Source organism: Chamaea fasciata, unplaced genomic scaffold (assembly GCF_029207755.1).
Source record: "Chamaea fasciata isolate MVZ Bird 193981 ecotype frontalis unplaced genomic scaffold, bChaFas1.0.hap1 SCAF_17, whole genome shotgun sequence".
Lineage (NCBI taxonomy): Eukaryota > Metazoa > Chordata > Aves > Passeriformes > Sylviidae > Chamaea > Chamaea fasciata.
This window is the reverse complement of record NW_027094102.1, coordinates 4,334,057-4,347,382: the sequence shown is the minus strand read 5'-3', so window position 1 is coordinate 4,347,382 and position 13,326 is coordinate 4,334,057.

Here is a 13,326-nt window from a genome sequence, read left to right as displayed (position 1 = left end):
AAAACCAAGTGTATCCCATGAGGAAAAATAAGTGTGTTCACAGGAAAGATCTATGTCCAGGGCTTCATGAGTGTATCATGTGAGGAGAGCAGAGCCCAGGCTGTGAGGGAAAGGTGGCGTGAGGGAGAAGTAGCAAATCTACAAAAAATTACATACTGGGAAGGAAAAAAACTGATATATTCAGAGGTGAAAAACTCAGGACAGAGTAGAGAAATGAGCAGTGCCAGGATTGCCTCCTCAGCCGTATCTGTGAACCAGTCTGAGCCTGGCCCTGCTTTTTTTAGAGGAAAATAGGCTTGTCAGGCCTAATCCACATCCACATCAGCAGCAGCTGAAGCTAACTCCACTAAACTAGCAAATTTCTGGTGTAAAAATAAAGGCAGATCAACGCAGGGGCAGAAAGTGAAACTTCAGTCAGTCTCCCAGAAAACTGAAAGCAGCGGTTTTGAGCAGAGTGTGGCTCCTGCTCTTTCCCTACTGCAGGACCGTGGCACCCAAATCCCATCCTTTTCTTCTCCAGCTCAATGCCACAAATAGGAATTCCCAGGCACGAGTGTTTTGTGCTTATAAATCCGGCAGCAATTTGCATAAATAGATGCATATTATCTGATGTACGTGCAAAATCAGACATTGCAGCTGAAAAATCCGGCCATTAAACTATTCTGTTGGATTTGCACGTTTCCCAAGGAATGAGACGCATAAATCCACTGACTGCATCTTTGGCTATTGAGTAGATTTAATAGCATTGTGTTAACACCTAGAGACGTTAGTGAAGAACTGAGGGCTCATTGTATTGAGCCCTGTGGACAAGAATAATGAAAAGACTGTTCCAACCCCACCAATTTACAGTCTTAGTGGATTATGGGGTGTATTTTGTTTTTAAACAAGTGTTTCTGAGTTTGTTATATAACATGAAATAAATGCCATCATTATATTGAATTTAATGTAGACCCTTTTTTATTAAGAACTTCCACAGAGGCAGAAATAATTGAGTGACACTATCACAGCAAAGATAAATCCATATATATATATATCTTAAAAATCTTTTTTTTCCCTTTTATCTTTTCCCTCAGTTTCACAGTTTGGAGCAGATTGTTCCAGGTTTAAGGGCACTTGCTATTTAAATAAAACTACAAGTACCCTGTAGACTACTGAGGATATTTTGGATTTGGGCAGCTACAGTGTCGATGTTCTTTTTGGAATACCTGTAGCCAGTTATTTTGACTCTTGCTGGACTACAGCTGTTGCTGTGCAACTGCTCGCTCTGCCTGATAACTTTGTTAATATGACAAGTTCTACAAGCATTATCAAAATAAGTCTGACACCACAACAGATTGCGAAGAAAAGGCAGAGCAGTAGTGAAAAAAAAAAAAAATAGAATTCTTCAACATGTTTACAGTTGATTTCTAATCTGATGGCAAATTGATTTTTTTCCCAAACTAGTTTGCCATCCCACTTTTCTAAGCGGCGGTAACAAGCTCTGTGCTCAAGGAATGAGGCTGCAAATGGAGTTGAATTCTCGGTTGTGTTTTCAGTGACAGTGGCCGCTGTGAAGCAGCAGGTGCCTCCCAAACTGAGGTGTTTCCAGAAGGAGCAGAGGAGAATCCAGGTCCATGTTCAGACAGTGGAAATCTCTAGTTCACGTGCGTGGATGCTTTCCCTCTACTACTTTCCTTCAACTCTTGACACTCCAATTAATTTTGGAAGGAATTACAGGTTTTCTAACTGATTAGCTACTATTTGAACTATCTCCTTGTTTAGCAGCACTTCACATGAAGTGCTTATAAAATGTCTTCCTTCAGATCTTTAAGAAAAATTAAAAATATTCCATTTACATTTTTGTACCTACTGATTTTTTTTCCCCCAAACTTTCAGATTGCAGGCCTGAGCTGGGCCTGAACATATGTTATTTGGGAGGGTTTGCTTCACTTGGAGTCTGCTGGGAGACTGGTTAGGAGTTGGTGCTCTGGCACAAAAAGGAAATAGGAAGCTCCACCATCTAACACAGGAATGCTACAAGATGTGGGGTTGGCAGGATGAAGACATTTCAGAGTGTACACATGCACAGTAAATCAACTCGCTAAACACCTCAAGAGCAAAACTGCTGATCCTGGGAGGCAACTTGCTGTAGTGCACAACACTGAAGAGAATAAAAGGCTCATGGACGAGACATCCACAGAACTGACTGTGCCAGGATAACGAGGAGCGCAGAGCACACCAGGGATTTTCCCCTCTCGATGCACACGTGCAATTCCTACTGACAGCCGTGGGAGTTGCACATCCACACCAAGGGGACAATGGAACCCTTAGTGGTGGAGACGAGTATGGGATGTGAGCTGTGTGACCACGGAGAGGGAGCCAGGGAGAGGGAGGTGTGATCACTGGGGGGACTCTACAACATACAATAAAATTGTCAAGCAGCCATCAAGTACGTGAAAGCATGGGAATAACAAATTAAATGGACAGGAGGTGAGAAAACAGAGTCTCAAGAGGCTTTTGCCTTCCTAGCTTAGGGCTGATATCTGAATTCCTTATCTGGGAAATATTCCCGCTGGCTTAACCCGTTTAATTCTCTGACAAGCAAATATTTCACTGAACTCGAGTAAATAGTTGTGGCCCAGATGCCAAGTATAAAAAGTGGTTTTATAAAAAGGTGTGATAAACAAGAAGAAATTAAATTAATACAGTGTGCAGACCTAACTGTGGGTTTCTTCTGTATGATCTGGTGAGTCTTGATTTTCAGGTAGGAGACGGCTGGGTGACCAGTGGTTTAGAGTCATTATTGCTAATTTGGGTTTAGTCACAAGTAGTAACAAAGGACACAACAGGAAATAATGATGATTCTAGTTTGACAGATAATGGCCAGTTATGTGTTTGGGACAGCAGTTCAAAAATTAGATGAATGAGAAATGCCTTCAGATTAATTGCATTTGGGATTTTTAAGGATGTGTGGGGAAGAGGGGACGAGATGAAACTGAACAGTGAAGAGAAATGTAAATCAGAGCTATGGAGAAATTAATGATCAGGAAAAGAAAGACTTCTACCAGATCTTGATGGAAACCAACAGAAGAAACAAAGGATGCTTCTAAGTAGGAAGACCACAACCACAGAAGTAAAATAACTAATAGTAAAAGCCAGGGTTTGTACATTTATGTAATTTTTTTAAGTAACAGCAACTGGAACTACATGAATAGTTGGGCACAGCTCAACATTCTGGATTGCCTCTGATCTGGCTGCAGTACAAAATCTAAAGACAAAATGATGAATCACAGAGGAGAAGGTGACTCGAAGAAAAAATCCACAAGAAAAGACCAAACAGGCTGTGCTTCAGTCCAAGCTGATTGCATCCCTGCTCCCAGTGTGGGGGTGACACAGCCATCTCCCTGGTCAAACAGCTCCTTTGAAATCACATTTTCAGTCCTGCCAGACAGGCTGCAATGCCAAGGGATTTGAACCTTCTCTCTTTTACACTGCCTACTCATCCGCACACTGTGGATCCAAGGGATTCTTCTTCCCAGCTGGTCATGTGGATGGCACTGAGGAAAACAAGACCCTGTGCAAACCCTTCCTGCTCACTTAATTACACTGACCAAGGGAGGCCAGCTTTGGTGCAGCCTGACCTGCAATTAGGAGGCACACTGTGGTCTCCTCACTGAGCTGTGCAGGCATTAGTGGCAGCATGCCAGCAATGGCTATATTAAAATCAATTTGAAACTCCCAATTCTATGTCTCTTTCACCTTAGGTGAGGTAACACACCTTATACTAATGCAACTCTTTGTAAAACATTGTAAAACAAAACTGACCCGTGCAAAACAATTAACAGTTCTATTCTCTTTTTTTTTTTCTTTTTTTTTCTTTTTTTTCTTCTGGTCATTTTTTGTATTCTTGCAAAAAGACAAAAGGAAAAAGGAAAAAGCAGACCAAGAGGCTTAATAGATGTCTATCTTTGCAGTGGACTGTTTAATGAAGGAGTATTAAAAAAAAATAAAAGAAAAGAAAGCAGAAAAGCAGAATTAGGCTTGTTCTCAGAGTCACCAAGGAGAATAAACTACACGAGCTCCCTGACACAGCAGGCAGGCTGCTCCCAGGCTGCTCCATGAGGCAATGCTTGATATTCATGGAAACAATGAAATCTCACCAGATTTAGTACAAAAAAAGAGATGAATAGCCAGTCTGTGATTTTACAAGCAGGAGGAAGGCCACAGATTCCCAGTTTCCCCAAAGCCTTCACAAACTTACTGATTTTAAGGCTCTCCTCAGATGAGCACGTGTTTAAGCAGGATTGTGCCATCACCTCAGGAGCAGAGAGTTACCTGAAGGGTCATCACCTGCTTTACCTGGAACTGCATGCAGTGGGGGAACATTAGCAAACATAAACCCAGGGATTTCCTCCCTACCCTCTCCACGAACCCTCAGCAGCTCAGGAGGAAATGCCTTTTCTAAAAAGTCCTGTGCCTGTGATTTGCTGTGCTAATGGAATGCTCACTCTCACATTCAGTGAGGTACCAGGGGAAAGGGGCAGGATCTGACCTGTCAAACCTTATGGCTCTTTAATTTTTACTCATTCACGCACCAGAAAGCCTCAAATTAATATCAACATAATTTTTTTTTTATAAGGGACAGCTGAAAGAAAATGAGAATTTTCAGACCTGCAGCTTGTGCTGTTGTTATTGTTTACAGCAGCAAATCTCATCACCATTGCATTCTTCTGATCAACATGGCCCCGTGTACACTGAAATGCTCACAGTAATGTAACTTATTCCAGTCCAAAGCTCAAGTTACCCTGTCACAAGCAGCAATATTAATAAATGATCATTCTTTTACCTAGCAAAAACACGAGGTCCAAAGCAGCCTTTCTAACATTACAGTACGTTCTTTTCTTCTTTATCATAAAAAAAAGTTTTCCTCTGCACAGATTGGTAAAACATAAATGGAAGTGATGTTCAGAGCTCTCTCAGCCTTTTGTGGCACCCAGATTGTTGTATTCCTCACAAATGCTTTTCCTCACAAATATATCCAACAGTTTTTGCACTGCAGCAGATACTCTAAATTGTGTGCGTGCCTGGTAAATGCTGAGGCAGAACTCCTCAGAGAGAGCCCCAGTTACCTGTTTAATATGAAGTAATTTTCTGGAGCTGTCAGCATTTTTGGTCAAAAACCACCTGGAAGACAAAACGCTTTGCGAGAGACAGCTTTGACAACGTATGGATTTTAGTAGTGGAACTGAAAGGATAAGAAAACTTGGAGAGAGGGGGGGAGAGAGGGAGAGATGTGCTCTTGTAAGGGATTACTTTGTGACAATATCCCATACTCAAAGTAATGCAGCATATTTCCAATTTCCATTTAGGAAAAGTAGTGAGAAATTTACAATGTTTGCCTCTTTGCAATTCCTGTCAAGTTAAAGATGTATACAGAATTTATTTTACTATCTGGAGCAGTGATTTAGCTACAAATGAGGATAATAATGTGATAATATTACATGCTAATACCAATATTACATGCCTCAGTGAAACAAAGCCTAGAAATAAAAGGAAGGGAGCTATTTTGGAGCACCATATGTATGAATAATATGGACTGACTGCAGGCCAAGAATAATAAAAACCAAAGTCTTCCACACATGCATAAACGGAAAGGAAGAGAAAGTGTGGAGTCACAGGGGTTAAAGTTTTATTAACTACCATTGGTAGTCACCACCTGACTTCTGCTCAGCTGATAAAGGCGGGTTTTGATGTTGGTGGAGTTCTGTACATGAAGTAACTGCTGCTTTTGCCAGTGTCTAGAAATGCCTGAACTCCAAAGATTAATTTTCAAGTTCATGCGTTCATCTAACGAGATTATCTGCATTTATCCTATTAACTCTGACCAGCAGATCCTGTGGTCTCACAGCCCCTAATCCATTCCCAGCTGCACACAGGCTTTCAAGTCAGACTGGAACCGTGTCCAGGACACACAAACAGGTGCTGAAAATACTGATACATCCAAAACTGAGTAACCCCCAGCCGAAAAGCGTTTTTTTTTTTTTTTTTTATCTCTTTGAGAGAGAAATCTATGGGAGATATTCCTGCACCATCTTTTGGTGTGAGCTGCTGGCAGGCTTGTGTTTTAATAAAGATCATTTTAAGTGATTCTGATTGTGCTAATCCATCAGTAGGAAATGGCAGAATCAGGTTTGATTGTAGCCCGGGAGCAGCACAGGATTTAGATGGGACATTTTTGAGATTCTAACAACAAATACAAATTATGTCTGGTGCGAGCTGTGGTAACCTGGACTTCACCTATGCAGATACTTCACCAGAACAGTTATTTGCACGCTGATCCTTAAGTACTTTATGAGAGATAAATCTAATAACCTTTCTGGGAAAACCTCAGCAGGATGCAGACACTGTAATAATCCATATGCAAGCTACCACACTGTATTGTGTGCTGTCAGACAACTCAATTATTTTCTTCCAGATCTAACATAAGCTTCTGTTTAGTAAACATGATGAGAGTCGAACTTTTACATATATATATATAAAGTGCTTAATTTGCATGCAAAATTGCCCTAAGTATGTATGCAAATAGGAAAACTCATGCACAGATGACTAATTAAGTGCATTTATGTGAGAAATTACCCAATGCACGCATGGAATCTCAGTAATTGTACACACAACTCTGTGAGCCATTGCCTTTGCAATTTGGACACGTAACTGATTGAAAAAATTGTTTCCCAGCACTGTGTTGGAATAACTGATGTGGAGCACGTGGCCAGAAGTAGGATAGCTGAGGGGGCTTTGGGAAGAAACTGCAAAAGCTTGTGAGGAGCTTTACAGTAAGAACAGAATTTGCCATCTCTACCAGTACTGTTTCAGTATTCACTTACAACCATCCTGTCCTAATCTGTGGCTCGAAGAGAGTCATATCTGTAAAACAACAATCAGAAAAATAAAATCAGAGCGATGGCACAAGAGCTGGTGCCATTAAGGTGAAACCTGAAGTCTGCTGTTGCCTGTCCAGTATGAGTTTTGAAAACAAACAGCACATTTTACTTTAAGTGTCTTGATCAAGCTCCCTTTTGTCTCACCCAAGCAGGCTTTGGGGTATGACAGCACAACAGGAAGGTTCAGGGAGTTTTGGTGGGGAAAGGGGTATCTATCTGTCTGTTTTAATTTTCCAGGCATTGATGTTATTGTAAGTTCTGCTATCTCTAAACACTGGTTAGTTCTCTTTATATCCCTAAAGTTAGAAGGTTCATGCTAACATCATTAAAATTCAATATAGAGAACAAGTTCTTTCAATATGATGTGATAAACATCCCTGACTTCAATGTCCTGCAGAGAAAAATGCCTGCCCAAATTGTTTGGATATGCTCTGGCTGCTGAAAGCCGGGAACATCCTCAGCCTGCTTTGTGATGTTTCCCTTTTCCCTGGTCATCGTGTTGATATCGAGCATAACGGGTAGAGAAGCACCCGTTTATTTACCCACAGCTCCGGGTCAAACGTTTCAATCAGCCCCTAACACAGGCAAAAATACCTTTGTGGGCGCGGTGAGACGTGAGGAACGGGCAGAGGGGAGAGGGAGAGGCTGGGCAGGGATGTGCCGGCACTGCCCCAGCCGGGGCTGGAGGGGAGGAGGATGCGCTATTCCAGGCTGGGTTTACTCAGAACGAAGTTTCCTCAGGCTCGATTTGAGAAGAAGAGGATTTGAAGCCGGCTTCTGCCGCTAAGTGGTGCTCGAAACAGCGCAGCATCCTCGTGGTGCCGCAGCTCCCAGCCAGGAGCAACCCCCGGCCCCGCCGAGCTCATCGGGCTGATGCAGACACTTAACAAGTGTCCATTACGCTGATTTAATTCCTCTGTGCCGCCGGATAAATCAGGGGGAAGAACAGGCCAATCCCAAAGATTAAAGAAATCCGAAGATTGAGCCTTGCTATACAGTATCTGAAGTGGAGGATTACAGAAAACAATTCTAATTTTTTTAAAAAGCTTTGTCTGCCTTCTTTCTGCTCCTTTTTAATTGTTAGTATTGTTTGCTCCAAGTTTATGGTTGTTAGAACTTGAAGTACTTACCAAATAAAACTTGAGAAAAACACTTCATTAATATTTGCAATTATTCCAGAACTTATTTTTAAAACAGATGCTCCATTTTTTTTTTTTTTAATCAGTTGAAAAAAAAGGTAGAAAACAGTTTTTCTGGAGTACATATCTACATGTAGATCTAATCCTTCCCACCCCCCCAAAAAGGATGCAATTGAAAAATAGGGTGGAACTTTAGAAGGAAAATGCCAGCTTGATACTTCTGCTCTCCACAGTCCCAGGAGAAGTGGAAATGCAGCAGGCAGAGGAGCTGTTTGGGCATTTTGATGCCCACAAAATCGGATTCATCAGCCGGTGTGCAACGAGCCAATGGTTACACACTGGAGAGAGAGACATTGGTTATTTATTTGAGAGTTGTGCACTGGATGCTCCATGTATTCCACAAATCGAGCACCACCACTGGGCTTTCTGTGCCATTATTTACACACAGAAATTCGGATTTAGTGACTCCCCTCTGTGATGGTTGGTTGGTATTTTCTGTACAGGTTACACAACCCCAGCTGACACCTCCGCACACTCAGGGGAAGAGTCTGCACCTGGGCACTAATGGTGTGGTTTTCAGTATTAAAATGAACATATTCAAGTCTAGGATCCATGGGCCTTGAGTGTGTTGCTAAATTAGCAATGTGTACAGAGACATACATCAATATCTTGATGTTAATACATCCCCAAAGCTTGTTAATTCCTGGATGTCCTGACTAAGGGATGCAGCTGCTCTGCTTCCACTTTGAGGTTTCCTTTCTTGCTGATTGGGAGTGCACAAAGATCTGACATCAAGGAACATCCTGACTCAGGATAATCTCGACAAATTGCACATTTTGCAGTGCTGTGAGCCCTTGCTCCAAGCAATTTTGCAGCCGTGGTGCCTCTCAGTGCCCCTGCACGGAGGGTCCTGGGGAAGGATCAGTGGGCAAAGCTGTGCAGCCCCAGAAATTCAGAGTTCAGGAGTCAGGAAGTTTTTCTCCTGGTTTATAGGAGGAGGAGGAATTTGGTTGAGCACAGTCCAGGGAGGAGTTTACTCCTTTTCTCTGCCATCTCTACAAAACGAAGGATGGAGAGGAAGGGTGGGTCAGTGAACGCTCAGGTTCTTGGGTCCCACACGCTCTGCATGTGGATTTCTCAGCTGCTGAGAGAGCAGGTTCAGTGCTCTGTATTCACACACCCATCAGGTGGGGTGGTGTGTCTGCAGCCAGCCCCAGCTCGGCCTGGGACTCAGCACTTTTTAGCAGATCTGAGCACCCCAAAACATTGCCTCGCGCTGAAACCCGGTGAATATCTGCCCATGTGAGCTGCTCTGCTGAGCAGAATCCTTTAAAAAAGGAGGTGGAACTTCTGGGGAGAGGATTAGTGCCTTTTGTGAACTGTATTTGTGTGCAGGGTGCTGGTTTATTCACAACATTCCCTGAGAAGTGCTTTAAATCAAGAATCAAAAGCTGAAAGGGTATCAAAGCTGTACAGGAACTGATTACTACTATAAATTTTGCTGAAACAAGCTGATGCTTTGCTGATTCTTTGGTCTTTTTCTGGTAAAAATATGTCACTGTTAACTCACAGCATTGACTTCTCTGTGTTTTTTCGTTTTTGTTCCATGAGATTATTTTTAGCTCCTGTGCATTAGCTCCGCTTCAGAAAAATATTGGGGTAGAGGTTGCAGGTTCTTCCTGAAAAAAATAAATGATTTATTGATAGAAATGCAATAATACTTGTATATCCACGAAATTGATGTCATGTGACCCCTTCCGCTCCCTTTTTGAATGGAGCTGAGACAGATGTTAGAGACAAATGTGAATTCCTCAGGAGAGAAAGAAATATCACAGGTAAATCAGCTTTATACCAGAAAATCTGATAGAAATGAGTATAAAAGCTGTAAAATAGGTAAACTCTGAACAGAAGGAGGAAACATTTTCAATTTTAGGGGAAGTGGCCAAAGTACTCAAAGTGACTTCGTGTGAGTTGTTTATATTATTGAATAATTTCTGAGCTCCAAACAATGGTAAGGAACAGTAGCTCTCCAAAATGTCCTCTAGAGAGAGCAGCAGAAATGCAAAATTCAGATGCCATGAACAGGGTCAGGTGCAAGTCCAGAAACAGTGTGATTCTTCTGACATTTACATTTTGTAGGCATGCATTTACATATTTAGACATAAATTTATAGTGGTCTACAATTTCTCTGGGAAGTTTTTGAGTTTAGCTGTAGCTTCACCACCAGAAATCCTGGCCTCTCTGCAACCACCCTCAGGTTTTCCAAGATTTAATCAGTGTATGTCAACTTTAATATCTTTCTTGTGATGCAAGAATTTTACAATATGTTATAATATTTTCCAGGTGTTGAAATCCACCTTCCCCCACCAGCTCTGTGTGGTGGCATCAGTCTGGCTGGCTTGTCTCTCTGCCTTTTTCCTGCACCTCCTTCTTTTACTTTTTTAACAGTCTTTTACTTTTTTAACAGTCTTTTTCTTCAGAATAAATCCAACTGTAAGCAAACTTTCTGAGCTGCTGATATTTTATTGTTTATCTCCAAGAAAATACCACAAATTCAGTAGCAGTGACCTCAGTTCTTCACCTGAATTTCAAATTTTCAGCTGACTTTCTGATACCTTTTATCTTTGTTTTTCTGTTGCCTGTAAATTTGGCCTCAGATCTTGCTATGCACAATTAACTCTGGTTTCTGACCTCACCTTTCTGACCATGTGAGATTCAAAGACAGAAAATGTTCAATTTTCAGCTCCTTTTGTCCTGTTTATCCACAGTCTGGGTCAGACACTGCTTCACAATTCCAGGAGCAAATATGGAGGTCTTCCAAAAATGAGGATCCCACGTATCCAGCTGCCTCTTACTGGGAAATTAATCCAATTTTTTTTCCCACTTGTTCCTGGATGGATCAGGAAAGAGGTTCAAGTTTGAATATCTTCATTTTGGAGACAAAAGTCACACACGCTATGAACCCTGTCATGGACTGTTTTATCCCCAGAAATTATTTGGAAAAAAAAATACAACTATATTTAAAAAAAAAAACAAAAAAACAAAGAAAACAAACAAACAAAAAAAAAACCCACAAAAAAACCCCAAACAAACAAACAAAAAAAAACCAGGGGAAAGATATGAAAATGTGGCTTTGTATTGCTTAGAGACAGATTTCTCAGTATTAGTCAGATTCACTAAAAACTTGTTTAAATATTAGACATAATTTCTACAGTAGTAGAAGTGGATAAGGAACTTCAAAACCCCAGTTTAAACCTGCAAGAAGATTTCTGTTAAGGAAAAAATAGGGATAATATATTTGGAATATAAATGAAGCACTGGGTAGTTTTTCCCCCCATAGAATGTGTACGTCTTGTACATTATTCTGCAAACTACAGACCAAATATTGATTACAATTTGAAATAAAATACAAAATGTCATTTATGTCAAGTATCATAAACAACCTGATATCCTCTCATCTCTCAGAGTTTGTGAAGAATGGAGACAATAGCATTTCCTCACAGAAACTATAAAGAATTTAAAGAGTGGGATCAATACTGTAAGACGAACTTCCATGTGTACATATCCAGCTGAATTCCCAGCAATAGAAAAGGGAAATATTTGTGTTGAACTCCCTGCCTAGGGCTTTAAATTGCTGTATACTATCATGCATTATGGCCTGCATTAATTATCTAATTGAGACATTTATATGGTCATCAGGCAAGTGGGGACCTGGAGAGAAATCCCTAATTAAGACTTTGGAGTTTGATAAGAGGCTGCTCCTGCACGGTGATAAAACACTATTTTTGTCTTATCTTATGAATGTGTCAGGGCAGATTATGTTAAATGCTACCTACATGCATAATCAGATGACATATCTCTGGCAAGGCCTGCAGATAACACTCTGCAAATGCACATTTATTATTTTACAGTTCAGGCTGTTAAAAGGAGAACAAAACTTGGAGATCCAAAAGTGCAGCAAGTCCATCTTGGCCGTGTCACTCCACAGGTGCTTCCCTTGGGATTTGGGGCCAGTTTTTGGGGTGTGCAGAGAGGCAGAGCAGCTGGAAGGCAGCAGCTGGAGCCATCCTGGTTCTGCATTGCTGAATTCTGCTCCCTGTGTATGGGAAGGTGGATGGCAGACATGGGGAATTCAATGATGCCCCAGGAATCCCTGTCCCAGTGCTCCTTTGAGCCTTCACTGCCTTCCCAAAGAGAGGGGAACAAACTGGATCCAGCCAGTCAGCACTCCACTCCTCATTTCATCCAGAGCGCACTCCCCATTCCTTGGCATTAGGAGATTGTTGTGAATGCTGAATATGTAGTGCAAAAATACCAGCAGTGAAGATTTGTTATTCTTTCCTTGACAAGTTTTCTGGGAAAATCCTGAGCTACTCTATTTTTTGCACGCAGCCTCCCCATCCTTCTTCTCCTCTGCAGGGTTGGCTCAAGCAATAGCATTCACTTCAGGGTCTATTTCCTCATTAGGTGCTTTGAGATCTCCAGGAGGATGGTCAGCTCTACCACCAAGGCAAAAGAAAGAAAATTCAGAGAGCAAAACATACATGACAGTTGTTTTTAGTGTTTTTCCTCTTGCTGTCATCCAACACTGCTGATACCAGTGGTAAATCTCCTGCCTTGCTCCAACAGTGTTTACAAGGTTGGTATATATGCGTATATCCATATAAATAAACATATAATGTGTATATGAATTATACAACTATACCTGTCTACACACACACTCAACTTGACCCCACAATTATAATTTGGGAATATTCAAAGCCTGCATTTTCAAAACTTCCGCGACCTTCTACCTGGATAATACCTTCTTTTTTAATTTTCTGCTGTTTACAGGCGTGCATAATGCAAACTGACAAGTGCTGGAGCTGCGGAAAAGAGGCGAGAAACAAGGACCAAAGGTCCTTGCTAAGTAGCAGGATGAAAGATGGCTTAGGGTAATTTTGCAGAAGGATTCAGTTTTACAGATTTTTCCAAACGAGAAACGTGGATATTAATGGGGGTTTGCAAAGAGCAAACTCAATAACAGTCCTAGTCAATTAAAAGTACATAAAGTATTAATGTGTTGTCCCCTGGTTTGTGTTTAAGGGGCTGTGGAGATTAATGTTTAAATCCCAGGAGAAAAAGCCCCATCCTGTGCTCAAACCCCACACTTGGAGCTGTCATCCATTACCAAACATCACTTCATTAATATGCCAAAGGTTTCTACATGTTTCCCAAAACATTGATTAGGTTCAGGGATTCAGGAGAGCTGTGTTTACCCAGCCCCT